The sequence below is a fragment of the Stenella coeruleoalba genome, assembly GCF_951394435.1.
Source record: "Stenella coeruleoalba genome assembly, chromosome: 14".
In the NCBI taxonomy this organism is placed as follows: Eukaryota; Metazoa; Chordata; class Mammalia; order Artiodactyla; family Delphinidae; genus Stenella; species Stenella coeruleoalba.
Window position 1 is genome coordinate 42,806,794 of NC_137160.1, and position 22,189 is coordinate 42,828,982.

At 41.8% G+C, this 22,189-nt stretch overlaps 1 protein-coding gene across 1 annotated transcript in view; it reads left to right on the plus strand.

The window, feature by feature from the left end:
• The window catches only part of GAREM1 (GRB2 associated regulator of MAPK1 subtype 1), a 209,143-nt gene that overhangs the window by 81,533 nt on the left and 105,421 nt on the right, over window positions 1–22,189 (plus strand). The gene's annotated exons all lie outside the window — the stretch shown is intronic.

Genomic DNA, 22,189 nt, shown 5'->3' on the forward strand with positions numbered 1-22,189 from the left:
TGCCTAGAATAAACAGATTTTAAAAAACAACATTATAAAACCTGGTTTCCCTACTTCAGATTGTAGTATGTATCTACATAAAATATGGTTCTTCAGATGCTGTTGAAATTGAGAATTTTACGTGTTGTATCTGTGTGGGTCAAGATCTGCCCCCCACCGCCCCCCAATAGAAGTGTAGCATCATTTCTCTTTTATTGTTCTATCTTCTCCTTCCCCATTTTCACAAAGTTCAGGTAACTGAATAGGGAGTCCAAATCCAGCAAGGAGAGGCTGCCTTGAAGCAGTGCTGCTGTGGGTCTGCGGATCTATTCAGACGTTGATTGAATAATGGAACACACTGGAGACGCTGGGCAGTGGGCACAGAGGGTGGAGGGAGGAGTGCAGCGGAGGGAGTGGTAGCACATAGGACCCACAACAGTGAGTAGCTGGGAGCACCTACTGAGTGGGGGCCAGGCCTGTATCACACAGAGCCATGATTTCATTTCATGGTGGCAACTGTCCCCTTCCAGATGAAGAACCCAAGGCTTTGGGATCTTAGCCAAGGTCCTACCGTCAACAGGTAGGAGAAGTCAAGATTGAAACCCAGAGCCATGCAACCGCGAAGCCTACCCACTCCGCCTGCAGCCTCCCTGCCTGCCACGGGGGCCAGATCCCAAAGTTCTGATGGACCTTCTGGGTTTGGGTTGCACCTTGTCAGCATGAGCTCACTCCCATGATTTTATATTTGGGTTTTAGAGATAACCCTTTGGTAGCAGGTGGGGACAGCCCTTGGTGACTAGCGTAAGTAAGGCGGAAGCAGCAAATAATACAGCCCATTGCTCCCAGGGCTGCTCTCGAGTCTCTCAGTGGCAGGCCGGGTGAATCATGAAGAGAAGGTTATTATCTCAAGGGTGAGGAAGCATTTCGATTGGGGCTGTAATTATTCGGTCTGTTTTTCCACCTTTCCTTTACCTGGCGCCCTCCTGTCAGCCAGTATGCGCTGGCTGGTAATATTCTTCTGCTCATCTAGCAGGCAAAGCTCACAAATTCGAGGACATTTTGTTCCTCCTCCCTGCAGAAAGGCCTTCTTTGTGTTCCCAAGGTGTAAATGAGCTGGGCAAAGAGCAGTCCTTTGGAGCAACAACCCCATGTCTGGATTAACAGGGCAGATGAGTAGGGAAACGTAAAAAATAAAGGCACTTAAACTGAACTACAGAATTCCTGGCATAGATCACTTCACTTCACCTTGGCCCCGCTCTCCTGAACACACACATATATGCACAGTGTTTCATAGCGAGTGTGTCTTTTTTGTGAGGTAGTGGAAGGAAGATGAGGTGATGCATTTTACCTGTTGCAGGAACCATTAGGAGACTATATTCTCTTTGATGTTTGGTTCTGGTGGGTTTCTATGTGACGACTGTAGAGCATCTTGCTGTGTAGAGAGATGATGTCACTAGTGCTGCTGGTGTCCAGTCATCTCCGTCTGCTGTCTTCATGCTTGACCAGCTGGGCACTCTAGACCTTGAATGACATTGAGGTGGGAGGAGCCACCTTGGGTCAGCTCTGTGGTTCCCGCCAGACTCAAGGTCATTGCCTCCTGCCTTATGGCAAAAACCAACAACAGTATAGAGTTAGGAACACGATGAGGGTTCCTACTTTCACCTCTTCTCCTCTGTGGCTGTCTCAGTCCATTCGGGTCACTATAACAAAGTATCACACGCTGGGTGGCTTATAAGCGGCAGAAATTTACTTCTCACAGTTGTGGAAATGGAAAAGTCCAAGGTCATCATGCTAGCTTGGTTGGGTTCTGGGGAAGCCCGCTTCTGGGTTGCAGGCAGCTGACTTCTTGCTGTGTCCACTCATGGTGGAAGGGGCTAAAGACCTCTGTGGGGTCTGTCTTATGAGAGCACTAACCTCATTCATGATGGTCCCCCTTCCATGACCTAAGCGCCTCCCAGACGCCCCACCTCCTAATGCCATCACACAGGCTTAGGATTTCAACGTATAAGTTGGGGAGGGGAGACACATTCAGTCCATAGCAGTGGCCTAACAACTTGAATTTTTCTCCCCAACTAGAGTTGGTACTCTACCAAAATGACAATGTAGAGAGGAAGTTCATTGATCTGGCTCAGCTTCTTAGGGGCTATGTGATCGTTTCTGTATGTTGCCTAACTTTTCTGTGCCTCAATTTCATCACTCATAAGATGGGGAAAATAATAGCTATATATACTTGTTTCGAGGCTGAAATGAGCTTAGAACTGATGCTTAGAAGAGCATCTGGCATATCCGAAGTGCTGTATAAATGTTCTGTGCTGCTGTTACTGTGTGGTTGATGTAGTAAGACAAAAAAGGAAATGAGATTTCAAGCATTGGAAAGGAAGAGAAAAATACCATGATTGTCTTACAAAATCCCAGTAAACCAACTGAACCAAAGATTATGATTAATATCAGAATTTAGTGGTCAGATACAAGGTTAGGTTATAAAATCAATAATGTTCTCTAATACACTAGAAATAACCAAGTGGAAAATGTAAGTTTTACACAGTAGTACAGAGCGGCATCCAGAACACATTCTTGTTTCCCTTGTAAAGACCTTCACTTGATCTGAATGAAGATAGATAAGCCTTGAGATGTCAGCATATCTATTATTCCACAAGACAAGTGTTTCTTTGTTGGCATGTGAAAACATGTTAAATGTTCTGTATAGATTTGTTTTAATACTTAAAAGGGTCCTCCTACCTTTACATGGAGGATCTTATTTACAGATTTCCTCCAGAAATCTATTTTGGGATATCCTGAAGAGTTCATACCATACTTTTAATTCAGTCAGTTGTCTGAACATGATGAGGTGTGATGAGACAGTTTTCTTAAGATCATCGTCCAGATTTTTTTTTCAACTAAGTACATGCAAACCCCCTGTTAGCAAGTAAGTTTCCTGGAAGTCAGGTTCCTGGCAATCTGTTTGTGGCTGCACAGCGGCGATTATGGTAGTTCTTGCTCTGGAGTGGCCATATGAAGTCTTGACAAAAATCTATTGATCACTGTACAGACAAAGTAGGTATAAATTGGTTTGAAGAGCCAGGTATGTGCCATTGTCTTTTTAAGTCTCTTCACTATTGGAATCATTTCCAAATCACTGGATCTAACTTCCAACCATTGGCTTTAATCAAATGATTCCAGTTTGACTGCCTGTAGGGTGGGCGGGATATCTAGCGTGATATTGCTTTAGCTACGTGAGACCTAATTCAAGGAAGAGATCACTCCAGCTGGCAGCTTTTGAATGGTTTCGGTTTCTCAAGTGATTCTTGACTCAGTTTAATTGATCTGAATGAGTAAGATGCAAAGTCCCCCAAACTCAGATGAACCTGTGATAAAACCCACACAGCTTAGGATTTCGAATTGCATTTAGAATTGCTCTTTCAGGTGTGCAGACGCTGAGGCAGCTGTGTGGGGTGGAATGGGTCTTAGACTTGGAGTCAGAAGTTGTAGATTCTGGTGTTTGCCTCTGCAATTTACATTATCAGCTCTGTAACCTCAAAAAGTGCCTTTATTCTTTCTCCGTTCCCAAGTTTTTAAAATAAGAATGTTTGTGAATATTAAATACATTGACTATAGAAGCTTTGTAAACTATAATGAACTATCCCTTTGCAAAGCATTACTTTTAGTAGATCAAAATATTCCTGGTTCTCCATATACTTAGTACCTTCTTTAAGAACAAGTGAGTGTCTTTTGTGCTTAGAATAAATGGTACCTGATCTTCAAGCCATTCTGAATCCTCTCACCTTAAACCCGACTGTTGGAAGCACTTCTTGTAAGTTTCATAGCACTTTATTGAAACCATGTCTGGCACTTGCGTATACGTGGCCTTTACATGTATCTGCTACTTTATTTTAGCTCTTAAAAATGACATTGCAGTTATTTAATTATTTAATGCATTATTTATCTTTGCACTCTTCACAGTACCTTGAAGTGTGCCAGGTACGTAGAGATGCTTAAATGGTTGAACGGTTGGAGCTATAGTGTTTTGCTTGAATCTAAGGAAGGGTCTATCATAAGATGAGTACTTGATTGTTATTATCAGTCTGGTTTAAGCTAGAGGTAAAACAGTATCGTATGGGCACATGCTATCAAGGAGGATATTACTTGCAGGGAAGGTGGAGAGTTAAGTCATGGAACCAAGAACACATAAACTTGCATCTAGAAAACCAACCTGCAAATTAAAGGAAGCACTCTAATTGTACAGAGCAGGAAATGGCGTGATAAGTAATGACTGAACACAATGTACAACATTGACCAACTGCCCAGAAAAGGAATTGATGACCATGTGATCTCACTTTACCTTCAGCCGAGCATCACCTTTCTAACATCTACTTGAATGTTCCTTATGCCTTTGAAGACCACGCTCAAAACATTTGATAAGAAATATGTAGCGTGAACCCTGGGTTCATATTCCTCAGTGGCAGCTGAAGCATTTCACATCAGGGAACTCAACCCAACCTTATCACCATTGTTGATGAAAGCTGCTGAAATCACACACTAGATTTTAAGCATCAAAGCTCCCAAACAGTGTATTGGCAAAAGGAATTCTGTTAACTACATTCTTCATCAGTAAGAACTCTAGGTTTGCATAGTTTATTTGGGGTGGATATCAATGTGTTCATTTTGCCAGAAATTCTTATCTGTAGTTTTCTAAGGCCGTGAAGTCTAATGTGTGAAAATAATTGAACCTCCCATGACCAGACACCACTGATGGTAAATCTGGTTCACTTTAAAGCAAATGATGGAAAATCACCAGGTTCATATATCTCTGAAGGTTGAAAAACCAGTCAGGACAGCACATAGTGGCTGACCTAGTGATCTTCTCATGGAAAGACTGGTGGGCAGCTAGAGCACATCGTGTGACAGCTGTTCTATTTTGGCATCTTCTCCCAGATGCCTTATTTTCAGGTGGCTTTGCTTGTAAGGATATGCCCTGAAGAGCAGAGAAATGCACTTGTTTTCACTGTTTCTTATCAGTCTTCTTGGGAAAATGTGCAGGAAGAGAAAATAGAGATTTTTTTTTCTTTTGTAATTTGACCAAACCAAAAAATCATACCAAGTAAGTTGTTATCCTAAGTCCTCTTTATGTTGTATACCATTTTCCACTTGTTTCTGAGAGTGAAAGTGAGTGAGGGCCACGGGTGCCTGTGTGTTCTGTTGCTCCCTGGAGAACTCAGTCAGGGACACTAGGAAGCAGTGTATCCAGCAGGAAGCACCCATTGTCGTCCCCTCTAATTCGTCGCCTGAAAAAGGACATGTTGCTTTGGACTTGAGTTCTGCACAGTCTTGTTTACTGCATCCCAGAATTCCGTTTATAACTGTGTCTGTTCCATGGTGGTAGAAAGAAATCCCCTCTCCCCCACCCCCACCCCGCAAATGGAAGCTAGTTTTTACCTAAGTGGATAATATTTCCTTTTATTAAAACGTGGTCAGAAAGAGTTCTGTTTTGACATTATAAACGAGAGTTAGGATTATCTACCAGGTGGATACGGCAATTGTGTGTGTCCCCTCCAGCTAGGCTATTTGACTATTCAGTTTTTCATTCTCCAGTTAAAAATTAAAATTCAGATATTTATCTACTGTATATAGAGAGATAGCATTAATGCTTTTAAATCTTTCTACTATATACAAGACTAGGGAGAGTGATTCATACAGAAAAGCTTTATCAAACATGTTCCTTCTGATAACTTCGAGGATAACTTCTATAGAAGGGAAGTTGGCATCAGAACAGGGAGAGTCAGGGGTGAGGGTGAGAGGAGAGAGCTGTAGCCAAATGCAGCTGCTTGGAAGCTGCGGTGTCTGGGTCCCTCCATTAAAAAAAACCTATACAGTACCCAGTTTTCTACAATAAAACCCTACGTCCTGTTCTCTTCTCTCAAAGTCTTTAGGGACTGCCTTTTCTGTGTTACAGTTCCAACCTCTTGCCCCATTTCCTAGTAGAGCGAACCCCAAGCCAAACCCAGTGGCCATTCAGCTGACTGGGCCAGTTTAACCAGTATTCCCAGCTCTGTTGACATTGCAGCACCACACTAGAGAGCTTTTGTGTTGTTCCTTCCGTGGTGGTGAGACAGAAGACAGGTGTGGAAGCTTCACAGGGTGGAACTTGCCCCTCTGATGACTCACTGGGTGCCACTCTTTGGGTGTATATTGTCAATACCCCTTTGCTAGGAGGTTGTCTGACCTCAGGGGTGTAGCTTCTGGGGCTTTGCTCATAAGGTTGCATGTTTAACCCGCTGGAAACATTCCAAGTGGGTAATTGCTCTCCACCTTCTAAAATCAATGGATTGGGTGTGTCTGTTTCCTAGGCTGACTGTTCTATGTTAAATTTCTCAGAAGTAAGAACGAGATTTGTTTTGTCAAAGGGTAGTGTGTGTCACATGGAGATGTTGGGTTTTGATTTAGAAGAAGGACTGTGCTTCTTTTATGAGTGTGCTTGTGATTCTGATAACTTAAAGAGTGGTTTAGGTGTAAAGATACAACTTGTCTTATTAGTACATAATAATTTCATAGACAATAAATGTTGTTCCTTGTGTCTGTTGTGTTATTAGGTATGTGTATTTATGTACAGGCATACGTCATTTTATTGCACTTTGCAGATAGTGCATTTTTTACAAATTGAAGGTCTGTGGCAACCTTGTGTTGAGCAAGTCTGTCAACACCATTTTTCCAGCAGCATCCTTTTTAAATTAAGGTATGTACATTGTTTTTTTAGACAATGCTAATGCACCCTTAATAGGTTACAGTATAGTGGAAAAGTAACTTTTATATGCACTGGGAAAACAAAAAATGTGTGTGACTCTCTTCGTTGTGATAGTTGCTTTATGGCAGTGGTCTGATATCTCTGAGGTATGTCTGTGTCTATAGGCCCCTGAGTGTGTGTGTGTGTGTGTGTGTTTACACACACACACACAGGAATGTGTGGAAAAAATGGTTACCAAAATGTCAGTGTTGGCTATCTCCAGGTGATTTTAACTGATTTAAAAAACAAACCAACCCAAGGGCTTCCCTGGTGGCACAGTGGTTAATAATCCGCCTGCCAATGCAGGAGACATGGGTTCGAGTCCTGGCCCAGGAAGATCCCACATGCCGCGGAGCAGCTAAGCCCGTGTGCCACAACTACTGTGCCCACGTGCCACAACTACTGAAGCCCGCGTGGCTAGAGCCCGTGCTCTGCAGCAAGAGAAGCCACCACAATGAGAAGCCTGCGCACCACAATAAAGAGTAGCCCCTGCTCACCGTGACTAGAGAGAGCCCACGCGCAGCAACAAAGACCCAATACAGCCAAAAATAAATAAATTTTTTAAAATAAATAAAAAACAAACAAACCCTAGGTGCAAACTATTACATTTAGGCTGGATAAACAACAAGGTCCTACTGTATAGCACAGGGAACTATATCCAATCTCTGGGGATAAACCTTATGGAAAAGATTATTTTTTAAAAAAATGTCTCTGTGTATAACTGAGTCACTGTGCTGTACAGCAGAGATTGGCACAGCATGGTAAATCAATTATACCTCAAAAAAACAAATAAGCAACCGAAACCCCACCTTGAACCCTGTTTCTCCATCTAGCAGCTCCTCAACCAAACATCTCTGCCCCTCACCTCTCCTTTGCCGCATAACCTACTGTGGTCTGACTTTCATTCTCATAACTTGGCCGCCATAGCTTTTACTAAGGTCCTTAGTGCATCCTGCTTTCTCCATCTAACAGGGGTTTTCCAGCCCTTTCCTTGCTGGACCTTTCTACCACATGTGAGGCTATTGTTTGTTTTTCTCCTTGACGTTGTGGACTGCCAGGACATCACCACTTGCTCCCGGTTCCAAGCTCTGTCTCTCTGTGTCACCCGCCCCTTGGCACTGGGTGTCACCCAGACTGCCATCCTTGGCCCACTCAGCTCAGGGGAGCTCAGTCTAAAGCTACCACCCGCCCTTAAACCTGCCCTTCTTCCTGTATCCTGTTTGGTGGCATCACCACCCAAGCCAGAAATCTTGGACTCTTCCCACGACTTCATCCCCCACATCCTGTGATGAAAAGTTCACTGATTCCATCTCCCCTGCGTATCAAATGTGTCCTTTTCTTGAAAACACATGTCTACTGCCCTAATTCAAACCCTCTTTGTTTTTCATTTACAGTGGCCTCTGAACTGCCTCCAGTTTTGTTCCCCTAAAATTCGCTACCCACACAGCAGCCAGAAAGGTCCTTGATATTTAAGACACATAGGATTTTTAATTTACACACCTTACACCTTTGCTTTAAATCTTTTCATGGATCCCCAGGCCAATAAGAGAAAGTCACTATGACAAATTAAGACACTCTGACACTTAGGTCCTGCCTGCCCAGTTCTGCATTTGTATAGTTCCCACACCTGCCATGTCCTTCCTTTAGTCAGACTCTCCTCTCCACCTAGAATAGTCATCCGTCGTCCAGGAAGCATCTTCTGGTCTTCTGGTAACCATCTGTCTCTGACATTGCATGTCCACATTTATAATTGCCTTCCCCCACCCCCCAGTAGATCCTGAGTTCTTTGAGGGCAAGTACAGATCTTCCTTTGTACCTCTAGTGCTTATCAGAAGATCTGGCATGTAATAAGACAGTAAATCTTCGGATTAATGATGTGCCTATGTAGTTTGAATTGCTGATACGAATTAGGATATATAAAGATTGTCAACAGCAGATAGTTCGTGCATAATCTTAGTGTTAGTGTTACCTTGGCTTCTATCACTGATCGCCAGCCTATGTGGTGAAGGTGAGGAGAGTTGAGCTTGCGTGTTTTGAAGTGGCGCACTTAATATTTAAACTTCCCTTCTGTATGTTTGATTTATTTTGAAATTTTGAATACAAGGGAAACAGAAATTTAGGAAGCTTTAAAAGAGTGTGGCTTATAAATTGAGGAACATTGGCTTAAAGAAGTTCACAAAACATGACTGCAAATGTTGGGAGTCATGCCGATAGTAAAAATTAATCTTACACTTTTATAAGCATTGTCAATATAAACTAGTTACATTTACTTTAAAATTGCCACAGAGTAATGTGTAAGCTGTCAGGCAGTGGAAACTTTCATAATTTTCTTCATCTAGAACAGAGATATAGATATAAATAGATATATATCAAATCTTGTCTTAAGTACTTTCTGATGATGCTTATAGCAACTTACAGCTCAAAGGGAAGGGCTATCTTTTTTTTTTTTAACTTTTTTTTTTTTTTTTTTGCGGTAGGCGGGCCTCTCACTGCTGTAGCCTCTTCCGTTGCAGAGCACAGGCTCCGGATGCGCAGGCTCAGCGGCCATGGCTCACAGGCCCAGCCGCTCCGCGGCATGTGGGATCTTCCCAGACTGGGGCACGAACCCGTGTCCCCTGCATCGGCAGGCGGACGCTCAACCACTGCGCCACCAGGGAAGCCCTAGGGAAGGGTTAATCTTATTCATCCCCTAAATTTCACAGTTGAAGGAAATGAAAGACACACACATCCATATCCAGAGGGAAAGACACCAAAATGATAACTGTGTCAGAGTGATGTTGGAAGAATTCACTGATGTTATAGTTGATTTACTTTTTATTTACAAGATGCCCCATGAAGTGGTTTAGTTAATCAGGAAGAAATTAAATACAAAGTCTTTACTTTAAATGATACCTCACTCAACCCCTGCCAAAAAAAAAAAAAAAATTCTTGATGTTTTCAAGTAAAAGTATTGTTTATTAGCAACCATAGAAATCATTCTCTCATTTTTAAAAACTCCATGGGAGCTTGAGATGTGTGTGTGTGTGTCTGTGTCTGTGTCTGTGTAACAAATATTATCAACAAAGATTTTGTTAGTGCTGAAAGTAGAAGGAAAGAGTTTCAGATTAGTAAGCTTTAAATACCTCTCTACAAGGCTGATTTCTAACTATCTCTTCTCTAAAATATGCCAAGAAATGTATTTGACGTAAGCAGACTTCCAGTCATTTGGATCATTGTTCAAATGATGTGAAAGTTATTGATGTGAAAGTTATTCTACATCATCTAAAAAGAAGCATATGGGCCCTGAAATGTGAATCCACATTTGGAATTCATTTTGTCTTTGACTCACTCATTCTCAGGATGTCTGATAACATGTAGTTGTGCCGCAATATAGTCGTCCTTAGAGCTTGTGTGGGAAAGGCGGTACAATGAAAGTAACGTTCGGATGCCGTTACAGTTCCAGTCTGCCTTCGCGAGGAACAATGGTGTAGGTGTACCATTCGGATCAAGTGCAGCCTTATGGTCCACTTTCAAAAAGGACAGTTATTACATTTCATGTTTACTTCCCAAAGGGGATTTTTCCTTGGTTAGCGATATTTAAATGAAAGTGCTGGGCAGTAATGCCTTTTGTTTAATTTCACTGTTATTATTGGTAGGGAACTAGATTTCTCAGATTCCTGATCGAAATGATGCAAAGTCTCATTTTGAAAAGCCACATTTTTGTTGTATGTGTTTGGCATGAGTGGAGGGGGAGGGAAAGGGGACGAGGAGAGGAAGAACATGGGAATGAATGGGTCACAGTGGCTGGGAGTGAGCTAGAAACATACCTAGGTCCAGGTTGTGAAGGGTCTTTATAGATCCACTTCCACTCACTAAAGTTAATACTTCACCCACTTAGGACTTAGCATCAGGGCCTGCGGAGACTTTATGACCTTAATATATAAAAGATAGAGTTCCCGCAACCTAGAGGTTGTCAGTGAGGCAGTGGGAACAGTGACGCAGAGTAGAAAAGGAGAATGCTGTATTTACCAACTGAAGAAATATCGAGACCTCTCTTTCAATTCTACTATGTGGCATTTTTGCCTGATTTTCCATGAAAATTACTTGACTGTCACCAACTGTGACACACTGCCAACGGATGTGAAGATCCACAGATTCATAGAAGTTCTGTCAGGTTTTGAAATAATAAAGAGCTCAGTTTTGATCACTGGTCCTTATTGGCAAGGGACATTCGCTAAGCATTTTTCTCCCTGCAGAGGGGCAAGCACTGGTGATACAGGCAGTGAAACTACTCAGAATGATACTGTCATGGTGGATACATGTCGCTACACATTTGCCCAAACTTCTATCTACAATGTGTGCCACAAAGAGTGAACCCTAAGATATGGACTTCGGGTGATTATGATGTGTCCGTGTAGGTTCCTCAGTTGTAATAAATGTCCCACTCTGGTGGGGATGTTGATAACGGGGGAGACTGTCCTTGAGTGGGGGCAGGAGGTGTTTGGGAAATCTCTCTACTTCTCAGTTTTGCTGTGAACCTAAAACTGCTCTAGAAAAAAAATACTTAAAAAAAAATAGATGGATTTGTCAGGAGTAGGAGATTATTTTAAGAGTGAATACCTCATGTGTGTCATAGTCTTTGTGGCTCTGCTTTAAATCCCCCTTCCCGTCATTGCTCAAGCCCCGCATTAGTGTCACCTCCCATATGCACAACCTCACCTGGTTCCCTGGGCAGTTAGTCATCCCTCCTGTGAGTGAGCTTTTCTTCTCGCTTCCACGTAGCCCTTCACTTTGAATGGTTATTCTGTTTCATCTGTGTCTCCCTGGCTTGCTCAGGAGTGGGACTAGACCCTGTTCATCATCCTTGTATCCCTAAAACCTAGGAGGGTGCCCAGCTTGGAAATGCTCAATAAAGAAAATAAAACAGAGCAAAATAAAATAAAATTTGGACTTTGGCAATGAGGAACTTATTGAGAGATTGTTCTTCTTGTGTTTGTTTTATCAGAGAGGTAATCTGGAAACTAGGTGAAGAGTAAGAGTGCCTCAAAGGAGAAGCATACATTCTGTAAATCATCGGAATTTGGGTTATCCCTAGATGTTATAAAATCAAATATCTTAGGAGAAGAAAAAGGCTTAGTCTGAGTCTTAGGATCAAAACGTAGTCTTAGGCTAAAACAACCAGTTTATTGCTGCTGAATTTATAGTAGGGAAAAGCCTGCTCTTACCCATATCAGCTGGTATTATATGCATAAACATATCTACTAAGCAGTGTTCTTCTACCAGTCAAAAATCAGTATCTGGGGCTTCCCTGGTGGCGCAGTGGTTGAGAGTCCGCCTGCCGATGCAGGGGACATGGGTTCGTGCCCCGGTCCGGGAAGATCCCACATGCCGCGGAGCGGCTGGGCCCGTGAGCCACGGCCGCTGAGCCTGCGCCTCCGGAGCCTGTGCTCCGCAACAGGAGAGGCCACAACAGTGAGAGGCCCATGTAGTGCAAAAAAAAAAAAAAAAAAAAAAAAAAAAAATTAAGTATCTAATGTAAACCCTAAGCATTGTTGCTATTCGTTAAATTTTTTTTAATACTGTTTGAAAGCAGTAGTTGATCAGTTTTATTTAAATACAGGCGATTTTCTTGGGCTTTGCAGCGAGGAAGGGATTTACATAGATATAGATTTTTTTTTTTTTTTTTTTGGTACGCGGGCCTCTCACTGTTGTGGCCTCTCCCGTTGCGGAGTACAGGCTCCGGACGCGTAGGCTCAGCGGCCATGGCTCACGGGCCTAGCCGCTCCGCGGCATATGGGATCTTCCCGGACCGGGGCACGAACCCGTGTCCCCTGCGTTGGCAGGCAGACTCTCAACCACTGCGCCACCAGGGAAGCCCTACATAGATATATTTTAAAAGAAAGTGAAGTGTTTACTGTTTTTATTTGATGTGGGCTTTTTTTGTTGTTATTGCTGTTGGTTTTGTTTGACAGGAATCAGTTTACAGCTCTGAATGGCAAGGTTGTAAATGAAGAACGGAAACTCTGCCAGAAGGCATAGGGAAGGCTTAAGGGAGATAAAGATGTTGTTCTTGTAGATTCTCAACTTGCTCTTGTCCTTGCAGCTTAGCATCAGTAACTCCTCTCCATTTAAAAAAAAAAAAAACTTTTTTTAATAAAAAGTACTGTTAGCTTTCAGTGTAGTTTGTTTGTTTTTAATGCAGGGTGTTCATTGTGAAGCTCTTGACCCTAATATAGTGATATTTGGTTTCTCAACCTTACATTTCACCTGTTGGCAATAAAAGCTGTATTATTACTGAGGACCTAAATTCCACCCACTGGTTTTTCCAGAATATTTGTAGGACTTTCTCAACCACTAGGAGCTGCCAACTCAGCTTTGGTATGTAGACCTCCCAGCTAGCCGGAAGCAAAATATAATTTGAATCACTCCTCTTTGTTGCATAACTGCTGGTTGACTCTGATACTTAGGTTTCCTTAATGGCTTTAATCAAACTTTATCTCATGTTATGATGTAGTCGTTAGACTTTCTTGTAAAAGTGGATGAAGAAGATGATTAAAAAGCTGCATTGGCCCAGCTTCCTAGTCTACGTCCCTTTAGGTGTTTGAATGGATAGATCTGAGTGAATAAGAATGTTTCTCTATTATGCACAGGTCCCTTCCTATTAAATATATATACATGTAATACACTTTAAAGACTTTTCTCTTTCTTACTTTCTCCCGGGGCAGCCTTTGCCATACCTTTATTTATAAATTCATTTGTGCAGCACGTACTGGGCGAGGACTCTTCTATGCCAAGCAGTGTACCAGTCCCGGAAGCAGACGGGAACCATAAGCCTGCCTGGAAGAGGCTTGCTTACTGTGTTGCACTGTAGCTAAAAAGTAGCACCAAAGAGGGAAACCCGAGGGGCCTCATCATCTAGAAGGCGCTCCGAACTGAACTATGGTATAGTGGGTAGAACTACAGAGTGGTGTTCCTGCCAGGTCATGGGGTGGGGAGAGGAGAGAAGTGTTAACAGGAGTCCAGTCTGGAGGACCATGTATCATTTACTAAGAACTTTAAGCAACACCTAAGGAATATTATTTGAAGAGGTTTTGAACACATTCCACCACCTCCATAAATCCTCCCCTACCTAACAGTGGAATTCCTCATTTAACTTTTACTTATCCTGTGCATTACCTCCAGAGATTTAACTCTTACTGAAGGAAAAAAACCCCACACTTCCTTTGCATTATTTTAATGGCATTGCTTTCTTTCTAAGATTAGCGCTCAGAGGAAGGCCCTGTGATGAGGTGCTGGTGGCAGAGGGGGTAGATAACCAAGAAGTGATTGGAGCCTGAAGCGGGGGGGATCCTAAATGAGACATGGGTGGGATGAGACTGGCCAGTGGGGGTAGGAACGAGTCAGGAAGTATGCAGTCACTGTCCTTAGAGTTCTGATCAACCCTACCCCCTCTTCCATTTCCCCATCGTAATAGATAAAGGATATGTACCTATAGTGTCCATATTTTTTGAACCAAAAATTGAAACCATGATCTTATAAAAGATTTTTGTACCACTGCCTGTGAGATATTTAGACTCTTTTATTGGATTTACAGGAAATCTCCATGTTATGTTTGTGTAATAAAGAGAATATTCGAAATCAGGATGCTTTCTGTTGCTTTAGTATAGCTGTGGGTGTGGAATAATGGTATTTCATGATGCTGTGAATGGCTAATATTTTTTTTCTGTTGAATAAACTAAACTATCTATCATTGCCAGAATAGAACATCAAAGTTAAAGGCAATTGGAGTGATGTTTATTGTTTCCCAATAAAAATAATTCTGTATATATATGAAGGTTCTGGTCAATATTTTAAATTACTATTCTGAACCAGCGTTCTTTGTGAAGGCTAGAAATGAAAATTCCATCTTAGTGTCCTTTGCCCATTTTTATAAGTTCCTGTAGGTGACCAAAGGCACAGGCTTTAAAGAGTCTTTGGTTTTACTTTTTGTTTTGCCACTCACTACTCTGTGATTTCATTAAGTTAACACTCTGGAGATCAGTTTCCTCCTCAACTTACTTCATGTGCCTGGTACATGGTATGCTCACGTATTTTACAACTTCGATCTAATTATCTTTATCTCATGTACTGGTGCACCTTTTCCACATTTTTCTACTGCTGTAACATTTGCCTTATGTTTATAAAGTAATTTTCTGTACATCAGTCCTATGAGCTAGATTAGAGAATTTTATAAGTGTGTTTTACTAACATTAATGCATTCACAAGATACAACGTGCCTTTGTTAACACTAGCACATCAGACTTTTATAAAATCAATGAATATAGTTCTTGCTTTTGGATTTTGCTTTTCTCCCACATTTGCTGTTTCTGTGTTGCATGCTCTGTGTGGGGGGGGAGGGAAGGGCAGGGGTGAACACTTATGGCCCTGAGATATTGAAATTATTCCTTTTATGGTATCAGAAAGCTGACCTCGACCAGAGTGTGCCTTAAAGTCAGATTGGTAAGGGCTTCTCCTGTGGTATTTCAGAAAGTTCCAGGAAGTTACCAAGCCTCTTTAGAACAACCCTCCTTTCTATGTGTTGATGACTGAAAATCTTCAAAGGCTTTATCTCTTATGAAAGTTCAGAATGTTCCAGAGCTCCTAGAGTTAGGGGTACGGGGGGCGGGGGGGATTGAGTTAGCTCATTTAAGCCTTTTCTAACATTTGCATAAAATTTAAAATCTTTTAGTGAAGCTTGATTTGTTAGGAAAGAAGCCTGCGACCTAGGCTTTCAGTGCCCAGATCAGAAGGGATCTCCCACCAAGAGGTGAAAATCTTAATCAGAGAAAGTCTTAAGAAATTTTATTTCAGTTTTACCAGCTGTAAATAACACATAGATGATCATTGGTAATTCTAACTAGGATGATTAAGTGTACAATTATGACACTATATTCATTTTATAAAGAAACAACGACGAGGTAATATCCAAAAAGTAAATTTACCTTTGCAGAGGAATGAAGCCATGATAAAGTTAATGGCTAGGCAATTGTTTTTGATTTCCTGAAAATAATTGGTGTTTTAAAGGTTTACTGTGTTCTTAAGTAATATTTTTTTGGCCTTGAAACAGAAAAATATTTTTTTCCCTTAAGAAACATAGGTATGCTTTTGTAATCATCACAAGGAATATTGTGGTATATCCAGTTTTTCAGGAATATTTCTGTTTTGATTAAGTCAGACTCATCAATTTGGACTCACAGCCAAATCCCTCATATTCTTTATTGATAGAGCTGAATACTTACAAGCTACAACTGCAGTTTATTCTAATTTAAGCAAATTTGATATATGAATTTAGATATAAAGGTGTATAAGTTAAGTGATTGTATACTTGACATTCTGTGTTTGCCATAGACTTTGCCTTGGAAGAACAATCTTAGCTAGTCAATATAAAATAATTCACTGTAGATGAAAATGTACAGTTTTACAGAGAGGTACACAAATGGATAACTGTATAATCAGTAGTATATTACTGTTTTCAAAATGCAAACTCTGCTGATGAGCAGCTCATCTTTCCTCAGTAGTATACATTCTTTTGTTTTGATGTTTAAAATATCCCGAATTTTCCTCTTTTGAAACAAACTGGAAGGGCAGATTGTAGTATAAATAGATGAAGTTGGGGCTTCCCTGGTGGCACAGTGGTTGAGAGTCTGCCTGCGGATGCAGGGGACACGGGTTCGTGCCCGGGTCTGGGAAGATCCCACATGCCGTGGAGCAGCGGGGCCCGTGAGCCATGGCCGCTGAGCCTGCGCGTCCGGAGCCTGTGCTCCGCAAAGGGAGAGGCCACAACAGTGAGAGGCCCGTGTACCAAAAAAAAAAAAAAGATGAAGTTTTTTCTTTGACATCTTGCACAGTGTTAGGCATTTGATCCCAGCTTAGTTATCATTTGGTTAAACCATATACACTTATATCAGTTGCTTTATAGTTGAGCATTTCATGCTTCTCAATAATTTCTTTCTCTTTTCTGTAATTTGCCTTTAAACTGAAGTATGAAAAACTGAGAAAATCACACATTCCATTTGTCCATTACTGATTAGCTACATATATTTAGCAACTGAAGGAACATTATAATTTCAAATATTATTTATAACTTAAAGCACATTTAATTTAGGAATACAGTACGAGTTAGATCCTTATAAACCCACTAAAATTCTTTGAAAGTCTTTTACAAAGGACACGAAAAGGTCTGACCCTAGAAAATGACATACTCCAGAGAGATCATTTGGGTACCTGAGGGTAAATGTACTAGAATGGAAAGGAAGTATGAGTAGTGAAGGTGATGCAAAGATGAGGAAACTGTATCCTGGAATAGGAATTCTGGGAGCTAGAACATCTAGTATGGGAAATACTGAAGACCATAGCTACTTAGTCCAAATACTGAGGATTTGCATGTTCAATTATGGTACCTCTGTCTTCTGCCTTCCCACCCTCCTTGCCAGACCAGCTGTGATAGTAGCTAGTAGCTATTGAAGGTGGCAGAAATGGTTTATAAACTTTTATTTTTGTACAGTTGCTTGACAGTAGTCATTGTTAAGCAACACATGTAGACGATTCCACTTTAAATGGAGGTACACATTGATGTAAAAACATTCACTGTACTCAACATTTTAATTATTAACCTGGCACATAGGTCTTCAAAAGATGTTTGAATGACTGGTTTCCATTACAGTTTCTACCTATCTATTTAACTTAACTGATGCTGATTTTATATGGGGTAATCATAATATACTCTATAAACTCTACTAGGGAATATAACTGGTTTACATATTTTTCTAAAATAATTGTCTTAAACGGGATATTGGGAAATTATAAAATGCTGATGTAAAGTCTTTCATAGAATGTCTTCATTCCATTTGCTATTGATTGGGAGGGGGAGAGTGGGATGTCAGATTTCCAAATACTTTGAAAATAATTTTCTATCTAAAATCAAAACTTAGAGAGTTAACTTGTGCACCCAAATGAATTTACAGTTAATCGTACTATTGAAGTTGTTAATAAGTAATATTTTGGTGGATTCTTCCTTCTTATTTCATTGAAGGGAAACAAATATCCAAAACTATTTTGATTTAATTTGGGGATATCATTATATTTTTGATTGATTTTTGCAGCCAATCAAAGATTTGCCTTCCTCATCGTGCTTAACTCGTTCTAACATTAAAAATAGCCAGAGTCCTTGGGCTCCTGCCAACAAAAAGTGTTATGAGGAGGTGGTCAGATGTGTGTGGTTATGGGCAGGGCAGGTGCAGGAGGTAAGGAGCCAGTCTCAGATATCAAGATTATCTCTAGGTGATCCCAGAAGTGGGTCGTCCGCATATGAATGTGTTCCTGTGTGGGATGATGAAGGTGATGGTAGTGATGACAGAGAGGAAAGAAAACTCATGCACCTGAGACCTGATGGGAGTGTGCTTTGTTTCCTTACAGTTGCATGGTAGGATCTAAGGATTAGGTAAAAATCAGAAGGCTGTCACCTGTGAGAATTTCAGTATTTTTAAAAGAATATTAAGTAGAAATATATTTCTACCTAACTGGAAATGCTGCCATAGTAACAGAATTTCTGTTTGAGGTCTGAAGCAAAGGGAGAACTCTGATTAAATGTGCCAGTTCAGCACAAATGTTGAGTATTTGCTCTTTCCCAAAACCAAGAAAAAGATGAAGTGAAGAAGCAAATAGGGGGTAGACCCTTAAGAACAAACGGAAGAAGATAGGACAGAGCATGAAAGATATTAAGTCTCTAGAATAAATAATGGAAATTTCACCCATAATCTTCAGATTTTCAGTAGAATGGAACCATAGTGAAGATGAGATGCCAGTATTAAAAACCGGAGGTCTGTGAAAGTCGGAACAGCTGGTATAACCCCCAGAACGCTCCCTCACTTGGCTTTGGAGTGTTTGCTGTCCAGTGTAACTCATCCAGGTGGAAGGATTCTCCTTTGGAAAGGTGATCCCCCAGTAAAGGGTCTGTAGATACTAACATTGGGGGGTTCCCTAATGAAATAGTGTGCTCCCCAGCTGATCAGACTACAGTGAAATTAACAAGTCGACAAGTCCATTCACCTGCACAGAGCTTCCCATGCATCCAAATTTTAGTGCCTCCCTCTGAGGTGAGGCAACCAAGGAGCATCCGCCTGTGGGGAGTGTCTGCAACAAGACTGTCCAAGCAAACCACATACCGGGAAAAAGAAATCTTGGCACAAATGCCCTCCAGGAATCAGAAGAAAAGTTCCGTGATTGTCTGAAAGAGATCAAAGGATAGAAGATATTTTATTAAACAAAACCAAGGTTTTTATTTTAAAAAGAAACAGAATAAGCAAGCTCTTCTTTTAGAAGTTAAAAATATGGCAGAAGTAAAGAAGTTCAGTGGAATGATTGTATAACTAAAGATGAGGAACTCTCCCAGAAAGTAAAATTTTGAAGAGGAGAGGAGTATAGGAGAGGAAAGAAGAGAAACAAAGTAGACAGCGTGAGGCTCAATGTTTGAATAATAGGTGTTCCAGAAAAGGAATGAATGGAGGTGATCATGAGCATCATTTTTTTTAAAAAGAGAGAACCCGTACCTGATGTGTTTGACCATGTTGAGAGGGGTTTTATGCTTTGGATCAGCAAGAATTAGTTACTTAAAACACAAAGCAACTGTACGGCAGTTATTTACCCTGCAGATGGGGATTAAATATTGCACAGGAAAGAATGTAATCCTTTTGGTTCTACTGTGACCTGTATCATATAAACACTGAATATTGATTCTAATCCCCAAATTAAACTGTCATGGAACCTAGTTGGGAGGATTGGGACAAGAGAGTGTAGAGTGAGTGTAGGTGGTATCATAAGCCTCCTATGTGACGGGAAATCAACAGAGGATATATACTAGTCATACCTATTTAGAAACACAGAGACAGATATCAGAAGACATGCTCAAAGAGGTAAAAATGAACAGCTCTGGGGAGCAGGCATCAGGTTGAAAGGTGTAAGGCGGGAGCTGCTGTTGCTCTTTTTATTGTAACACACTTAGTGCCATTTGACTGTTAAAACTATGGGAATGTTTTACTTTGAAAATAAAAGCAGGAGACAATTTTTTGAACAGAGCCTGCCACGTACAGTGTATGGATGTCACAGCAGGAGGGATGTGAACTGAGTGGACGGCTGGGCAGTTTGGGGAAGGTTCTCAGGTCCTCCCCCTTGGGTCTGGCATCCCCGGCTTGCGCAGGATGCGTCCTTGTCGTCACAGAGGCCCCACGCCTGGCAGAATGCTCTGCCATCACTGTTTCAGAATTCTCAATAATTTAGGGACAAGGGGCCCCGTATTTTCATTTTGCCCTGGGCTCTGTGAATTATGTAGCCAGACCTGCTTCTAATAGATACATTGTTTGAATTCCGGCCTGGCTGAGGTTGCTACTACTTCCTTTGACTCTGACCTTCTAGTGGCCTGTTTTCACCACCCAGGCATTGCTATGGCCACAAGAGTTGGAGTAAACTGACATTCCTTGCAGATGAAGGGAGTTTAGAGAGAGTCTAGCAGTCGTGGATTACATGACCCCCTCCAGAAAACTGTTCTGGCATCTTCTATCAGTTAATTCTTTGTCTTTTTAAAGAAGACATCTGACACAGAAAGAAGTTGTGGTGATGGTGGTTGTTTAATAGACCTTATTTTTTAGAGCAGTTTAGGTTCACGGCAAAATTGAGGGAAAGGTTCCAAGGTTTTCCATATACTTCCTGCCCACACATAAATGGCCTCCCCCATATATCCCCCCACCAGAGTGGTATACTTGTTAAAACTGATGAACCTACACTGATCCATCTTCATCACCCGGAAGCCCTAGTTTACATCAGCGTTCACACTTGGTGTTTGCTGTAGTCTGTTCCGGCTGCTATAACAGAATACCATAGACTGGGTGGCTGATAAACAACAGAAATTCATTTCTCACAGTTTTGGAGACTGGGAAGTCCAAGATCAAGGCACAGGCCTGTGTCCTCACATGTGTGAAAGCGGGGAGGGAGCTCTGTAGGGTCTCTTTTATATGGGCACTAATCCCAGGCCCCATCTCCTGATACCATCACATTCAGGATTAGATTTCAGCATACGAATTTGGGTGGATGGGGGCACAGATATTGTCAGTCTGTCTGTAGTAGTGTTGTATATTCTATGGGGTTGACGACTTTATAATAACGTGTATCCATCATTTTAATATCATACGGAGACATTTCGCTGCCCTAAGAATCCTCTGCGCTCTGCCTGTTCACCTCTCCCTGCCCCCAGGCCCTGGTTATTTTTAATTCTGAACCATGTACTGAGTTAAATGGTTTTCTTAGGAAAGAGTATCGGGGCTGCCCAACAGAGAAGTGGAAAGCTAAGCTCACAGCATCAGGAAGAAGTTGATGGTGCCCCTGAGGTATGAAAGGATCCCCCTCAACCAAGGAGGGCACAAAGAAGGCTAAAATCGGGCACCTTTTGGCCAACTGGGAGGTCTCACTTGACTTTCTGTAACGAGCAGCGCCATCTGCAGGCAGTTCTTAGTTTCTGGACCGTCACCGCATGGCAGTTGGCACATCCCACCTGTGTTACTTCCAGGGCCAGTTGGGGAAGCACACACGTCTGATGCGCTCTTTGAAAGGTTCTCCTCTGTCCCTTCCTCCATGGGCTGACTGAACCTGTCAGATCTGCTGCAGCTCTCCTGGCCTGTGTGTGTCACTCGAGCTCAGTGGTGGGGGCTAAGCTGAGTATGTCCTGTGTATATAGAGGAGGGGACAGACAGTGCCAACGGAAAGGTGGTGGCTTGTCGCCATAAAGTGAGGAGGATGGTTTTCCTGTTTAGTTAGTAAGTTCATTTCAGAGGCAGTTACCAAAGAGGATCCTTAGAAATGCCTAGGGCAATAGCAGTCACAGTAGTCTTCATGCAGCCCCCAGAACGATGTGCCTGAAATGCACTGCTAATATGGATATATGCCTTCTGCTGTATTTATTAACAGTTGTTATTTATAGTTATATCTCATTGATTCATTAAAATTACTTAAAATTGTAGTGTTCTAGAGATTACTGTTGAAGGAAATAAGTGTGACTTGTGACTTAGATGAAATTTTTTCCTCCCTCCCTCCCTCCTTGCCTCCTTGCCTCTCTTCCTCCTTCCTCCCTCCCTCCCTCCCTCCCTCCCTCTCTTCCTTCCTCCCTTCCTTCCTTCCTTTCGATAAAACAGTTTTGTAAAGAGTGAAAGTGCCCATGCAGGTAACATTACTTCCGGCATGCCTCAGCGTACCAGGTGGAGCTGATGAAACAATTGGAGGCTGGCCTTTTTCCTGGTCTTATTGGCTCTTCTTGATGTCCATTCAGTTCACATGCCTGACACTGTGCTGGACACTGGAGGTGCAAGGTCAAACAAGATAAAGTCAGACACTGTCATCGGGGAGCTCTCGGTCCAGGGAGGAGAGGTG